General features: G+C 50.5%; 1 protein-coding gene across 2 annotated transcripts in view; it reads left to right on the forward strand.

Moving 5' to 3' along the window:
- The first annotated feature begins 13,552 nt into the window (after positions 1-13,552).
- RAB3IP (RAB3A interacting protein) overlaps positions 13,553-16,705 on the forward strand; it is a 55,191-nt gene continuing 52,038 nt past the window's right edge. For both annotated transcript variants that reach the window (XM_054026323.1, XM_054026331.1), the window contains exon 1: positions 13,553-13,660. The gene's annotated coding sequence lies outside the window, so the exon portion shown is untranslated. The remainder of the gene's footprint in view (positions 13,661-16,705) is intronic.

Raw genomic sequence — 16,705 nt, forward strand, 5'->3', positions numbered from 1 at the left:
TCCAGTAAGAGAGATACCGCTGTGCTTAGCACCACTCACTGTGGGTGATAGAATATACTTTAAAGTAGGCTACTTTATCTCCAGCAGTCATATGGTAAAATATGTCAGAGGATCACAAATGCTCTCTGTATGCAGGATAAAGCCTGCTGCCTCAACAGATTAATTGCTAGGGTACTGTAACTCCACATGAAGAAACACTTTGATATGTGATGCCCTTTTAACAAAATACACTTCATTTTCTAGTCACTGGTGCTGACTTTGGTGCCTTGATAAACATTATGTTTTAGCCGATAGCATTGTTGTCCATCATGACAATGCCTTTATTGCCCTAGGACACCCACACAGGGGAACTGCTACACAGGCACAAGAAGCTGACATATGGAATGTGGTACCAGAGAGGCTCCTTCTGTCTCTGTGTGATTCACCCCAGCAGAAGGCAGGTGGGGAGCTGGAGTGAAGAGAGTCATCCAGCTGACACAAAGCACTAGGGGTTGACATCAGAAAAAGCATTGGCTCCCCTCTGTGCCAGCAGGAAGGGCAGGGTGCTTTGTCTGACTGCTGGGGAGAGACTGAATGGCTCCAAGACACTTCTGTGTCAGTTGAAAGCTCCTAAATGAAATATTTTTCTGGGGAGAGGACAGCATCCCTTTGGACTGAAGTTTGCCTCTGGATTATTGTCCTCTGTAACTCCCAGGTGGCCAAGGTCCCACTAGGCCCTCTCTCGGCATACAGTTACTGTTCTGGAGCTATGAGATGGTAGTGTGTGTGAGGCTACATGGGATTATTCAATTTACTCATTGGCTCCATACCTAGGGGGAAAACCTGGCCCCATTAACATCAAATAGGCATTTTGATTTTGACTTCAATGGGACCAGAATTTCACTGCTGGTGCTTCCTCTCACCAGGCACATCTGTCTTCAGTATTGACTGAGTCTGGGCAAAATCAATGTAAGCAGGAATAAAGGAGTAATATGCCCCCTATGCCCACCCAATATATTTTCCACATGGTGTGGAAATATGTTACTTCTCCTAAAATTCTTATATTGATTAATGGATCTCATTAGCAAGGATTTTTACTTCTGGTGAGTATGACTCCACCTTTGGTACATTCACTGTCTGTTCTCCTTTAACTTCTCCTTATGTTATGGTCCCTAGGGGTCCAGCAAGGCAAAGATGGTTTGTCAGGGTGCAGAGGTAGACACTGACTCAGCTGGTCTGTCTCAACTGTTTACACTGTAATTGTTTGCAGGGCTGTCCCCAGGAGCCTCATGATTGCAAATGGGAGAGAATGTTTGATTTTGAAGAGAAAGGGGTGGGCATCCAGCCAGCCAAGGTAACAGCTTTACCATCTGCACCAAAGTTATACATCATAATGATCTTTCAAGGTCGATCTTGCATCTAAACAAAATAAATGAGGACCCTGGGGGGAAAAAGGGGGGGGGAGAAAGGGAATCCTGGTCCCAGTGAAGACAATGGCTAAATTCCCCTTGACTTCAATAGGGCCAGAATTTCAGCCTATGTTTTCTGAGAACATCCAAAATGCTATTAACAGTGCTTACTTGTGCACCGACAGAAGTAACATAAGCGCACCTGCTCGTGGGAATGAAAAACATCAGGAACAGCAAACACAAGCTTCAGATGACACTTACCTGTAAGGTCTTGTCTAGACTAGGATTTAAAGGTGTAATGTGAGCACATTAGCTAATTCGTGCTAACATGCTTTAAGTCTAGTGTAAAGAAGACATACTACCTTCACCTGGGCGACACTGGTCAAGTTAAAGTGCAGGTAGCCAAAGCTTAGACTTTAATGTGTCCACTTTAGCATGTGTTTATATTTTATCTTGTCTATGTTACACTTTGACCATGTTAGGTACCTCAGATGTGCTAACAACACAGCTCTTATTGTGCTCTGCACAAAGCCTACAATACCAAACAGGCCACTGCAGAAGGAACTGTTTTGAATCCAGGGCTTGATTGTACTCTCATTGACACTGATGTCAATAGGGAGTAGCTCTGTTGAAATCAGTGGAGTCTGACTTTGCAAGGCAGCCAGGAATTCATAGATTATTGCTTATGAAAAGCATTCACTTTCTTTCATAAAAATGCAGCTACCTATTTGCCTAATATTACTTATTTTCATACTGAACCCTGCAAAAGCTTTAATCCACTACTGCTCATCGATGAAATTCTGTTAGCAGTATTTTGTACTGTAGTAGACATTGAACTATATTGAACCTTCATAACTACAGTTTAGGCTCCAAATATATATTTACATTTCCCTAATGTTCTCTTTATGATTCAGTAAACTGGGTTAGATTTGAAATAATGGAATTTTTAAAAATTAAGGTTTGTACAGTATATTAAACCAATAAAATAAGTAAGAAAAAATATTACAGGTGTTTGGACTCTAGATTTAAGGACTAGATCTTATCTATCTGTCTTACTTGTCTAGGTGTTTATAAGGGCTCCATCACAATCTTATTTGAGAACTTCCCAATACAGAAAATAATAATCTCATTCTTCTTCCTTCCCAGCCTGGAAGAGGAATAGTTTGATTAACTGCATTTTGCTTTGTGTGAGGGTGCATCTGAAGACCTGAATGAAGAAAAATAAAATCAAATAAGTGAGCATTGCACTTAGTTTTGAAATTGGTAAGTCCTCTGTCCATTCTTATCTTTTGCATGAATGACTTCCATATTATGGGTCCAGCGCCTGTGAAATTTCTGTATCCCGTGCTCATGTGCCTCCCTTTGTTAATGAATGGATTCCATGGTTCCAGTGAAATGTAACTTTCACAGGTGGTTATAGTCACATTGGAAGAGGCTATCTCTTAGCTTGCTAGATTGAATCCAACAGCTGAATATTAGAACAGAGGCCTAGAACTAGATTTGATATTCAGTGAGGAGCTAGTGCAGAGAAAAGCATATTGGGGAATGTGCTCCCAGTGATGTGTGATGCTATGCAGACAGGCTGCTGCATTTTGTACTAAGGCATTTGATTCCTTTTCTAGACAGGAGTTGCAGTAATCCAGTCTGGCAGTCATCGTGCATGGCCAAGTCTGAAGATGATAAGATTAGGCAGGATTTTGTGGCCAGTTGGAACTGGGAGTTGGCATCTTTTGCTTCCATGGCTATTTGGGCAACCAATAACACTGAGGAATCTAAAAGGACTGCAAAGGTGTGGGCTGACTTAACAAACAGAGTGTGAATATGTTATAGGGGGATAGCAATTATTGGTATCCATTGGGAGTAAGCAAGGTCTGAATGAGCTCTCCCCTGACATCTAGTGATGAGCTGTCGGAGGGGAGGGGGGAGGGGTAAGGAGAGGAAGACTTCAGGGCCAAACTATATTTACATGAACCTATTCTACTTAGGTAAACAACAGACAGAGCTGTGTTGCCCAAATGATCAATTTTGGCTGGTGTTGGATTATAACTCACCTTTAGTATTGAATGCAGGAGTAATGAAATGTTGTTATCCTTATTGCATGAGTAAAGAGCAGCAAGACTATACTTAGCTTGTCTTGATTGAGGGGGTCACCCTCAACTGAACTGAACTCACTAAGCAGGGGGTTCAGATCCCAGTGGAAGGGAGAGAGGGTGGGGACAGGAGAGGATAGTGATCAGGAACAGTCAGCATGGATTCACCAAGGGCAAGTCATGCCTGACTAACCTAATTGCCTTCTATGATGAGATAACTGGCTCTGTGGATGAGGGGAAAGCAGTGGACGTATTATTCCTTGACTTCAGCAAAGCTTTTGATATGGTCTCCCACAGTATTCTTGCCACCAAGTTAAAGAAGTATGGGCTGGATGAATGGACTATAAGGTGGATAGAAAGCTGGCTAGATCGTCGGGCTCAAGGAGTAGTGATCAATGGCTCCATGTCTAGTTGGCAGCCAGTATCAAGCGGAGTGCCCCAAAGGTTGGTCCTGGGGCCGGTTTTGTTCAATATCTTCTGATCTGGGGGATGGCGTGGATTGCACCCTCAGCAAGTTTGCAGATGACACTAAACTGGGAGAAGTGGTAAATATGGTGGAGGGTAGGGATAGGATACAGAGGGACCTAGACAAATCAGAGGATTGGGCCAAAAGAAACCTGATGAGGTTCAACAAGGACAAGTGCAGAGTCCTGCACTTAGAATGGAAGAATCCCATGCACTGCTACAGACTAGGGACCAAGTGGCTAGGCAGCAGTTCTGCAGAAAAGGACCTAGGGGCTACAATGCACGAAAAGCTGGATATGAGTCAACAGTGTGCCCTTGTTGCCAAGAAGGTTAATGGCATTTTGGGCTGTATAAGTAGGAGCATTGCCAGCAGATCGAGGGATGTGATCATTCCCCTCTATTCGGCATTGGTGAGGCCTCATCTGGCGTATTGTGTCCAGTTTGGGGCCCCACACTACAAGAAGGATGTGGAAAAATTGGAAAGAGTCCAGTGGAGGGCAACAAAAATGATTAGGGGGCTGGAGCACATGACATGAGAAGAGGCTGAGGGAATTGGGATTATTTAGTCTGCAGAAGAGAAGAATGAGGGGGATAGCTGCTTTCAACTACCTGAAAGGGGGTTCCAAAGAGGATGGATCTAGACTGTTCTCAGTGGTACCAGATGACAGAACAAGGAGTAATGGTCTCAAGTTGCTGTGGGGGAGGTTTAGGTTGGATAGTAGGAAAACCTTTTTCACTAGGAGGGTGGTGAAGCACTGGAATGGGTTACCTAGGAAGGTGGAGGAATCTCCTTCCTTAGAGGTCTTTAAGGTCAGGCTTGACAAAACTCTGGTTAGGATGATTTAGTTGGGGATTGGTCCTGCTTTGAGCAGGGGGTTGGACTAGATGACCTCCTGAGGTCCCTTCGAACCTGATATTCTATGATTCTATGACAGGTATTTCTGCCTGGTAGTGTGGGCTTTGCCTAAAAATCATAGGCATCATTTGACCCGCCCCTCTCCACTGTTTAAAGACAGAGCTGATTAGGCTCAATTCAGAGTCTTTTGTTCAAGCGATCACTAGAGCAGAAATAACTGATGTGCTGAAGTGCTGAAGCCTTAGACCTGCTGTGGGACAACATTTCTGTGGAAGAGACTGCCTAGCCTGCATTAGCAGTTCTGTGTTGTATTGTTAAGAGGGACCCCTAGATTTTGAACTTTATATTTTTTGCTGCTGACTCCACCTGGCAGAAGGATTACAGGAGCAATGCAATTTGTGGGGAAAAAACCCAATTTTAGGGGCTGTGCAGTTTTGTTGGGCAGTGCTGTGAGGCTACACATTGTTACAGAGCCCACAATCAGGGAATACACCAGTCCAAGATATATTGATAAACAGGTTCCTGTCAAGGATGTTAGCTGCACCATCATTTTACCAGCAGCAGCAACTTGGCTTATTTCTATTTACAATGAAATGTGTTAATGAACTTTCATCTTTCTGATTGTGTCTGAGAGACAGCCTACGACGAAATCATGTCACATAAGAGCTCTGTTTTTAAATAGATGTTTAAAAACAGTTACCTGGTAATTTATTTTAATTTGATAATGCATCAAGAAATGTATTCTTAGTAGTTTCAACTTTAACCACATTCATTACATACTATGCAATATGTAACTGTCTGATTGTTTCTGAGGTGTGTATAGATAGCAAAATATGAGAGTTTATTTTTACAAAATAATTCTGATAATGTTTAATTTTTGCTCAGCCAAATATCTTCGGAACTGTATTGTCTTTTATTCTGTTTGCAAGCTAATTAATCTGGTTCAGACTGCAGATTATGGTGCCAATTATAGACATTTCAAAGGATTAAGGACTATAGGATTACCTCTAGTGACAGTCAATAGATGAGAATGTATAAGTAAGAGGTGGCTTGTACTTTCTACTAAGTATTCTGCTTCCACTTGTAACATCTGTTATACAACCATGTTTTTTTAATCAACTTTTCCCCTAATGTGCCCTCTATCTTGACTGACCTATGTTCAAGAAGCATTGATTGGATTCTGTTCCAATTAATTAATATCAGTGAATGAGACTACTTGGTAAGGGTTTGCAGGATCAGGACCATGTACTTGTACTCTTAAAATCCAGTATCTCTTTCTCTGAGGCCCACCTTTTTGTAACCCTTACACCCCTTTGAAATCTATGGCCTAACAAATACATGTCTCCCGCCCTGCAGGATTTCAATAATCTGTAGATTAAAAAAGCTTGAGAATGTGACCCAAGTAGAGCCTAAAGACTCAGAAACTAGAGGGCAGATAAAAAGGCACCCCACCACCATTTTCCTTTTTTTAATTCAATGTGTGCGGGTTGGCAGCGCACCTTCGGCACTGGGTCTCCCTGGCAGTCCAGGGGGCTTTGACTCTTTAGTCAGTAAGGGTTTGTCTACATTGCAGTTTAAGCCCAGGCTCAGACTCAAGCTTGAACCCAGAGCCCCCTTTTGTCTACACACAGGGTATGTCTCCACTGCAGTGCAAGCCCAGGGTTAGTAGAACTCAAGTTAGCAGACCCTACATTTGTTAATTTAGGGCTTGAGCGTCGACAGTAATTTGTAACCCCAAGTTAGGAATTGTTGAACCCTGGGTTCCAACCTGGGGCTCCAGCATCTACACTGCATTATGAGGACCAGAGTCCAACCATCCATATTCCAGAGTTCCTAGTGTCCTCCCAAAATGAGGCCACTCTGCACCACGAACAAAGGGCTAGTGTGGGAAAACTTGACTGACCAGATGACATAGAAAGTCAGCCCATGGGATTGTGGGATACTTTTGGCAGACTCCCAGAGCAGGAGTCCAGTGGGACTGCATCTATACTGCAAAGCATATACCCTCAGTCCCAGGTTGACTCAGGCTCAGACCCTCCATCCCCATGGGGTCCTGGGACTCTGGATCCAAGTGCTGGGTTAGCATGATTTGTGTGTAGATGGAAGGGGAGTTAGGTTGGGCTTACATTACAGTGTAGATATACCCACAAATATTTCAGACTGGGGCTCAGATCTAGGTTCTAGGACCCTGCAGGGCTGGAGGGTCCAAGCCCAAGTCAAGCCATGATCCAGAGTTCAAGCTCTATTGCTTTGTAGTGTAGACACAGCCTGCCCCACTCCAACTCGGGTTCTGAGAGTCTGACAAAAGTATCCCACAAGCCTGTGGCCCAACTTTCTTTGTCCTCTGTATCCCCACAATCTCCAGTTGACTCCAGTGAAAACAGAAGCAACCTGCTCTGGGCATACAGCAGCAGCTTGGTGAGTCAGCGTGAACCCTTCCATTGACTTCTGACCACTAAGTTGAAAATACACCGTCCGAGAGCCTTTGGTGTTTGCAATGGAGACTGAACAGAAGACGCCTCTTGCAAAGTGCACTGCTTCATGGTCAGGATCACAGCCAGATTTTGGTAAATGTCTGGCTTGAGGCCAGCAAAACTGTGGACTTTAGTAAGAACACCAGCAATGACCACGCATACCAGCAGATAGAGAAGAAGTTGTCAGCGCTGCAAATTTACTGGACTGGTGACCAGTGCAGGGAGTGAATCAAGTAGCTCAAGAGTGAGTGCAGAAAAACCAGGGACCAGAGCTGCACACTGGGCAACTCGCCAACATTATGCCAGTTTTGTGAGGAGTTTGACTGGGTGCTGGGCACTGCTCCCAGCCTAAAGCCAAGAGTGGTGCAGGACGACTTGGTCACCTGGGATGGGGCCTTGCTTGGGGACTGATGGGAGCCAGCAGCAGGCATCGATTGAGGACAATGAAGTCACTCAGTTGCTGAAACAGGTCCTGGAGTAGGCTTTGGAGCAGGAGGAGACGCAGCAGCACATTCTGGGTCTATACTCAGAGGAGCTATTTGATTCCCCCAGCCCCCACCCACTTCCCCCTAAGGAACAGCCTGCTGTGGAGCCTGCAGCAGACACAGAAGGGACAAAAGCTGCCCCTGAGCCCAGTAAGTTTCTGGCTCCATTTTAATGTTTATTAATTCAGTAATAGGAAGAATTTCTGCTCTGTGAACCAATGCAAAATTTATGAGAAACCCCAGCTTAGCAGCATGTATCCACTAATGGCAGTTGGATGCCAGCACCTTGGCACCTCCCTCTCCATCCTCCACCCCACTTGAAGTTCAAAATGGTGACTGGGAAATGCAAACAGTAAAGAACAATTTGAAAGTGTATTTTGACTGGAAAGGCACAGAGTTTAGGTAGGGCCATTCCTGTTTCTTAAAAATAATAACCTTGCATTGCCATGCCTGTAAGTATGTTGCTCTGTAACCACTAAACGGTCTATTGAGCTGCCTGGAAACAGTGAACCATACGGGGAAGTAGAAATGTGTTCCATTTACACATCTAGTCCACTTCAGAGAGAGGTAGTCTATGCAGTCCATAGGTGACAAAATCATTTGTGTTAAATATGGCTGGGGTTTGGAATCTTGTCCAGAAATGTGCCAGGGGGCAAGAGGAAGGCTGTGGAGTTCTGCATGTTTGCATGCAGCCATAGCAAGGTAAGCCATGTGGAAGCTAATGCAGCATTCTCTTGATTCTCTCATGAAATCTGACCCAATCCTGGGTGCTAATAGCTTCTAGAAGCAAGAACTTCAGATAGGTAGTTACATTTCAGGAAAGGGTGTGTTTTCCAGGGCTACCACCTCGGTCACTGACCTGCCTTCTCCACTCGTAGATGTGCTGATCAGTCACTATATGTTTGAATACTTTGGTTGCATAAACTGCATGTTTCCCACCAGCAGCTTAGAAGAACATCTCTCTTTGCCAATCGGGCACCACAATACCTGCTATATCCTCCAAAATGTGGAAGGCCTGAAATAATAGAAGCAGCTTTTGTAGCCTGATGGATGTCAACACCCATTGCCCCGTCACAAACCCAAATAATTCTGCAATTTTCTAAAATTTAAAAAAAAAAAAACCCAGCTTTGCATTTTTAACTTACTGTTGCTTCCTTCACTGCGATTAACCAGGCTTTATCCAGGGAGCTTTTGTGGTCTGAAGCATCCCTTTCACAATATACTGTAGTTCAGTTTGTAAAAGTACCATTTTATGTCCTTGAAATTCGACAGGGATTTTTTCTGTGCTCCTGCACTGAGCTATTTGATAACATTCTGTATCTTGTCCTGTTCGGGTCCCTTGACCTCTTCTGGCTCCAGTACCTCCACAGCTTGCCCAGGCTGCAGCACAAGTCTGGGCCAAGACACCTTCATGGATCATTACAAGAAGAAGCATTTTCTTGATGGACTTATGGTTGAAGTTCTGGGAAGGGCAAACAAGCAGGTCCAGTTCCAAAGTCAGAGGGACTTGAGCTAGGAAAGACATGGTGCGAGAGGCAAGAGGAAAGACTCGGGCTGTTTGTACAGCTTGAGGGCAGAGTTTCAGCACAGGAGCAAGCACTTGCTTCACAGTTCCTGGAACAGTGGCTATGGGACGAGGATAAAGCTCAGCAGAAAGAACTGTCTGAGCAGCTCATATCACTAATGACTCCAAGAGTAGTGGCTCCTGCTGCTTCACCCACACCACAGCCCGAGTCCCTGCACACTACTCTGTGCTGCCGTCCAGAAGCAGCTTGGAAGACTCCATGGGTGGGTGGCCCCTGGTGGCCCCCTGAGTAGCTGGGCAGGGCAACCCTGCCCCATGCAGCTCTTCATATTGACTACCTTCTCTGTGCATGTCTCCACTCCTCCTCCCACAGTGCCAAGGGAGTGGCAATCAGGGAAAGGAGAATGGTGGCCATGAGACATGCCAGGGTGGGAGGTTTCTGTCTTGTAGATGGTTTCACTGTTTGCACTTGTTCATGCACTTTGGTGTTATTTTTTCTTTTCTGTAAAGTTCTGTTATTGGTGTTTTGGTTGTTTTGGTGTATTGGTATTAATGGCAGCTGGCCTGCCTGGGAATGGGTGACTGCTGTACTTGGTTATAAATACAGTTTATTTCATCAAGAAAGTGTATTGCTATCACTGCTTCATATCATGCAGTGTATTCAAAATAATAAAGGTAAACACATGATCAGGGACAACTAGGAATTAGTATGCAAAGATTATCCCTCAATACAGTAATCTATAGCAATTCATACTTCAATCACTTCCTTACGTGAATCTATATTGTGAATAACCACCATTCTCCTTTGAAATGTATGTCATCCATAAGTACATTGCATGGCATTAAACTCCCCATCCCTCCCAAAGCACCGAAACTCCCACAAACAGTGAGCCCCTGCCCACACAAGCACATTCGTAAAGGTATCATTCCCCCTCTTCCATCAGGCCATGCAACTCCATAATGTGGGAGCACAAAGCATCTCTGACTTCTTTACCCTGGATGCATCCAGCTCCAGCTGTGGTAGGTGCACTTTCTGGCTGAGCGTACCGATTCAGTGGCCCCTTGCTCTCTAGGTCCATTCAGGGGGAAATGACTCACTTCTGACTTCACAAAGATTGTGAAGAGCACACCAACCCGCAATAATGCAGACAGCACTGATGACACCGGCATCCAAACGGGTCTGTAAACATCTCCAGTGGAATTTCAAGCTGCCAAAAGCAAATTCAACAACCATTCAACAACTGCTGAGAGTGTTATTAAACTGTCTTTTACCAGGGCCTCTTAGATGAGGGTACAGTTTCATAAGCAAGGCAAAAGTTGGTATGTGGGAGCAAGGCCGACTTTAGGCTCATTCCGCCGATTCCTCGGCCGGAGTGCCGGCCCGAGCCCAGCAAGCCCCGTGACCCCGCTCCCCCAGCCAGAGTGCCGACCCGAGCCCTGCAAGCCCCGCGGTCCCACTCCCCCGGCCGGAGCGCCAGCCTGAGCCCGGCAAGCCCTGCGGCGCCGCTCCCCGGTCAGAGTGCTGGCCGGAGCCCAGCAACCCCGTGGCCCCGCAACCCCATCTGGTGCATGGCAATCCGAAGTGCCGCTGAAGACTCGGAGCGCTGCCCGCTGAGTACAAGCCCCACAAATCAGGCCCCACACTTGCTAAAGCCGGCCCTGTATGGGAGCCCCCAGAATAACAGTGGGGACAGTAACTCCATTTATGGCAATCTCATTTGGTGGGAATAGTGTCCCAGTCTATTCATGAATGTAGACTCCTGATCAGAGAAAAACCCTGGCATCATGATCTTTCCTAGTGCAGCCCATGTTGATGTTCAGGAATCAACCTCTGTGGTCCATGAAGGCCTTCATAACAATGGAATAGTACCCTTTGCGGTTTATGTACTCCTTGAGGAGGGCAACTATGGGTACATGAGTCCCATCAATGGCCCCAGCATAGTTTGAAAACCCCATTCTCTCAAAGCCAACATTTACTTCAGGAATAAATTTTATGCCAGCCACTTGGGATAAAACCACACTCCTGATTGCCTCAGAAAGCTCTGCCACCACTTTTCCCACAGTTGACTTCCCAACCCCAAACTGGTTGGCAACAAATCTGCACAGTCTGAGATAGCCAGCTTCCAGACACTTATAGCAACACGCTTCTGGACCAGCAAAGGTGGCCTCCTGCAGGTGTCTTTACACTGGAGAGTGGAGGCAATCTACCGACAAAGTTCAGAAATGTGGCTTTCTTTATGAGAAAGTTCTGGACACTACTGGTCATCCCAGGTCCACATGATGATGTGATCCCACCAGTCTGTGCTTGTGGACCCACACCAGTCTATGTAGGGGGCATTAGTGGCTATACCAAATATCATGAGCAGCATCAGGGAGTGCAAGTCTGCCATGTCAGGGGGTTCTCCTCTTCCTGCTGCATCGTAAGTTGTCAGATGCCTTCAGTGGGTCAGAAAATGCCCCAAAACGTCCACCATTGAATCTCATGGAAGCTATGCTCGTTTCCCAATAGGAGTGAAAGCACAGGCAAGAGAAGTTCTTCAAAAGGCAGCTCCTCCATGTTGCTGGCTCTGGTAGCTGGGAGCACAGCACACACACCAAAATGACTGAGCAGTAGGATGTATTGGCAGCTGTTCAAACTTCCTGTCACATGCAAGGTGGACAGTCAAGTTCTCCCACAGTTCACCACAGTCAAAGGGCTAGAGCAGCCACATTTCAGGAGGGCTCTACGGCAGGGGTGGGTAAACTATGGCCTGCAGGGCACATCCAGCCCACTAGCTGATTTTATCTGGCCCTCGAGCTCCCGCTGGGGAGCGGGGTCCGGGGCTTGCCCTGCTCCCGCACTCCAGCCAGGGTCGGGTGCTGGTCTGCGTGCACGTGCCGTGGCTCCGCGCAGTTCCTGGAAGCAGTGGCACGTCCCACCTTCAGCTCCTATGCATAGGGGCAGCTAGGGGGATTCACATGCCGACCCCGCTCCAAGCACCGCCCCCATAGTTCCCATTGGCTGGAAACTGCGGCCAATGTGAGCTTCAGGGCGGTGCCTGTGAATGGGGCAGCACGCACCATGCAGAGCCACCTGGCTGCGCCTCCGCGTGGGAGCTGGAGGGTGGACATGCCGCTGCTTCTTGGAGCTGCTTGAGGTAAGTGCCGCCCGGAGCCTGCACCCCTGACCTTCTCCCGCACCCCTGACCCAGCCCTGATCCCCCTCCCACCCTCTGAACCCCTCAGTCCCAGCCCAGAGCACCCTCCTACCCCAAACCCCTCATCCCCCTGCACCGCAATCTCTGCCCCAGCCCAGAACCCCCTCCTGCACCCCAACCCTAATTTTGTGAGCATTCGTGGCCCGCCATACAATTTTCACACCCAGGTGTGACCCTCGGGCCAAAAAGTTTGCCCACCCCTGCCCTAGAGAATCTGGTGTATAGCTGGTTTGATTCAGGTCTGAATGCTGTAATGTGGACACCAGGCACAGATGCTGGAAGGACTGCAAGAGTTGGGGGGGGGAGGGGAGAACCAAGCCCCCCCCAACGGCCCAATCTCCTGGAGCTCCAGCCACCATCTCCAGTCCTACCCTACCAGATCCCCTGCCCCTCCCATTAGCCCCATCCTCCTGGAGCTCCCCACCCCCCTTGCTGACCACCAGCCCAAAGCCCTCAGACGGGTCCTTCCCACTTCCCAGACCCGGCAGGTCCTAAGGACCAAGAGGAGCCTCCGCTGCAGTTTTGGTAGGTGACACGTGAGGGCCCAGCTGCCAGCATGTGGCTCAGTGCAGAATGGGATCCGGGTGCGGGCCAACTGGGCCAAGTCACAGCGCGTGTGCGCTCCCTCTGAGCCAGGTTTTAAAGTGGGGACGGACGACAATGGCCCTTTGGGTGCCAGAACCTTTGTAGACGGGTGTGTGGCGGGGCAAGGTCATAGTGGCAGAGGAATTAATAGTTAACTATCCCGCAGTGTGTGCCTGGTTCTGCCGCAGCCCCAGATAGGAAATGCTCAGTGTAGGGTTAACTATCAGTGTAGAGGCTCCACCCCAGGTTCGTGTGACTCAGCCCCGCTAGCCCTGGCCCTGCCTGGCAGAACAGACACCAGCCTGCCGAGGCCAGGCACAGGGGGCGGGGGAGGGGCGGCAGTACTACGGTGCAGTGGGCTGATCCCTACCCCGCGCACCTGGCCCCTCCCTCCTTGGCCAGCCCCACGGGGGGCGTGTGTGTGTGTGCGCACGCGTGTGGGAGGGGGAGGAGCGGGGGAAACGGGGGCTCTGCGCGCATGCGCCTTCCCGTGGACTCGGCGGAGCCCAGCCCCGCGCCAGCCGCTCGCTGTGGGGAAGCTGCGGCGCTGAGGAGCCTCCCGCGGCGCTGCGAACGGCCTGGCGGGGCTCGGCAGGTAAGAGGCGGGGGTGGCTGGTCCCCGGTCCCTGTGCGCGGGCTCAGAGGGAACCGTCTCCCTTCCCCACCGCCTCCTGCAGGCACCCACAGCCCCTTCCCCCGCGCAGACCCCCCGCTCGGGCACCCAGCGTCCGCCATCCACCTCCTGCCTCCCGCACAGTCCCGTCCCCCCAGCACCCACCTCCTGCTTCCTGTATAATCCCGTCCTGTCCCGTCCCCCCAGCACCCACCTCCTGCATCCCCAGACACCCACCCTCGCCCGCACAGTCCCCCAGCACCCACCTCCTGCATCCCCAGACACTCATCCTCGCCCGCACAGCCCCCCAGCACCCACCTCCTGCATCCCCAGACACTCACCCTCGCCTGTACAGCCCCCCAGCACCCACCTCCTGCATCCCCAGACACTCACCCTCGCCCGCACAGCCCCCCAGCACCCACCTCCTGCATCCCCAGACACTCACCCTCGCCCGCACAGCCCCCCAGCACCCACCTCCTGCATCCCCAGACACTCATCCTCGCCCGCACAGCCCCCCAGCACCCACCTCCTGCATCCCCAGACACTCACCCTCGCCCGTACAGCCCCCCAGCACCCACCTCCTGCATCCCCAGACACTCACCCTCGCCCGCACAGCCCCCCAGCACCCACCTCCTGCATCCCCAGACACTCACCCTCGCCTGCACAGCCCCCCAGCACCCACCTCCTGCATCCCCAGACACTCACCCTCGCCTGCACAGCCCCCCAGCACCCACCTCCTGCATCCCCAGACACCCACCCTCGCCCGCACAGACCCCCCGCTCGGGCACCCAGCGTCCGCCATCCACCTCCTGCCTCCCGCACAGTCCCGTCCCCCCAGCACCCACCTCCTGCTTCCCGTATAATCCCGTCCTGTCCCGTCCCCCCAGCACCCACCTCCTGCTTCCCGTATAATCCCGTCCTGTCCCGTCCCCCCAGCACCCACCTCCTGCATCTCCAGACACCCACCCTCGCCCGCACAGTCCCCCAGCACCCACCTCCTGCATCCCCAGACACTCACCCTCGCCCGCACAGCCCCCCAGCACCCACCTCCTGCATCCCCAGACACTCACCCTCGCCTGCACAGCCCCCCAGCACCCACCTCCTGCATCCCCAGACACCCACCCTCGCCCGCACAGACCCCCAGCTCGGGCACCCAGCGTCCGCCATCCACCTCCTGCCTCCCGCACAGTCCCGTGCCCCCCAGCACCCACCTCCTGCTTCCTGTATAATCCCGTCCTGTCCCGTCCCCCCAGCACCCACCTCCTGCATCCCCAGACACCCACCCTCGCCCGCACAGCCCCCCAGCACCCACCTCCTGCATCCCCAGACACTCACCCTCGCCCGCACAGCCCCCCAGCACCCACCTCCTGCATCCCCAGACACCCACCCTCGCACGCACAGCCCCCCAGCACCCATTTCCTGCATCCCCAGACACCCACCCTCGCCCGCACAGCCCCCCCCAGCACCCACCTCCTGCATCCCCAGACACCCACCCTCGCCCGCACAGCCCCCCCAGCACCCACCTCCTGCATCCCCAGACACCCACCCTCGCCCGCACAGCCCCCCAGCACCCACCTCCTGCATCCCCAGACAGCCACCCTCGCCCGCACAGCCCTCCAGCACCCACCTACTGCATCCCCAGACACCCACCCTCGCCCGCACAGCCCCCCAGCACCCACCTCCTGCATCCCCAGACACCCACCCTCGCCCGCACAGCCCCCTTTCCAGGTACCCTGATCCCCCTGCATCCTCTAGATCAGGGGTCGGCAACCTTTCAGAAGTGCTGTGCCGAGTCTTTATTTATTCACGCTAATTTAAGGTTTCACGTGCCAGTAATATATTTTAACGTTTTTAGAAGGTCTCTTTCTCTAAGTCTGTAATATATAACTAAACTATTGTTGTATGTAAAGTAAATAAGGTTTTTAAAATGTTTAAGAAGCTTCATTTAAAACTAAATTAAAATGCAGAGCTCCCCCAGACCGGTGGCCAGGACCGGGCAGTGTGAGTGTCACTGAAAATCAGCTCACGTGCCGCCTTTGGCACGCGTGCCATAGGTTGCCTCCCCTGGCTCTAGATACTCGTCACCCACCATCCATTCAGCTACAGGCATCCCCTAGACACCCAGTCCTCTGAACCCCTGGCATTGCCCACCTCTCCCAGACACCCAGCACCCATTTCCCTAGCCCCCTATATCCCTCAGACACCCAGCAAGGGCCAGCTCTCCTTAGGCAGTGATCACCCACATCCCTTACAACTAGGGTGACCAGATGTCCTGATTTTTTGATCTTTTTCTTATATAGGCTCCTATTACCCCTCCCCCCCCATCCCCTGTCCTGATTTTTCACACTTGCTGTCTGGTCACCCTACTTACAACCCCTGGCACTACCCCCTTAGCCGACCCATAACCTTGGCTCCTATGCAGAGTCTCTAGCATATCCCCCCCACCTACCACCCAAAATGCCTCTGCAGAGCTTTGTCCACCTCCCCCCTCATTTTTGACTCCTACAGAGCTTCTTGCACAGAGTCCCACTGCGCCCATCCCAGGCACCCAGCAACCAGAGCTTCCTGCAGCCCCCATTAGCCTGGCCATTGCACTCAGCCCCCCACCTGCACCCTGGGACCAGCAACTGCACTACCACCAAAGCCCTGTACCTCTATAGATTTCCACTGCCACCCCCAAGCAGCTCAGCCTTGGCACCTATACAGAGCCCCTGCACGCAGAGAGAACTAAGGGGTTGTACTGAGTGCCCTGTCTTCCTCCCATCAGTACCCATGACTTCTTCCCCAGCAGCATGTGTGTGTCTAACCCAAGCCTCCTTTCTGAGACCCCGCTTAGGCTCCTTTCTCTCCCTGTGACCCAAACAGACCCTTTCTTTTCTTCTTCCTAAGCAACTCCTTGCAGACTCAGCACTCACATGATACCAGCAACAACAGAGGCCTCTTTCTGCCCATGAACACTGACTGCTTATATGCAGAAAACTGCAGTTCATACAAACACCTTTTCTCATCCCTCAGCTGGAATGTTTC

Source organism: Malaclemys terrapin, chromosome 1, assembly GCF_027887155.1.
Source record: "Malaclemys terrapin pileata isolate rMalTer1 chromosome 1, rMalTer1.hap1, whole genome shotgun sequence".
In the NCBI taxonomy this organism is placed as follows: Eukaryota; Metazoa; Chordata; order Testudines; family Emydidae; genus Malaclemys; species Malaclemys terrapin.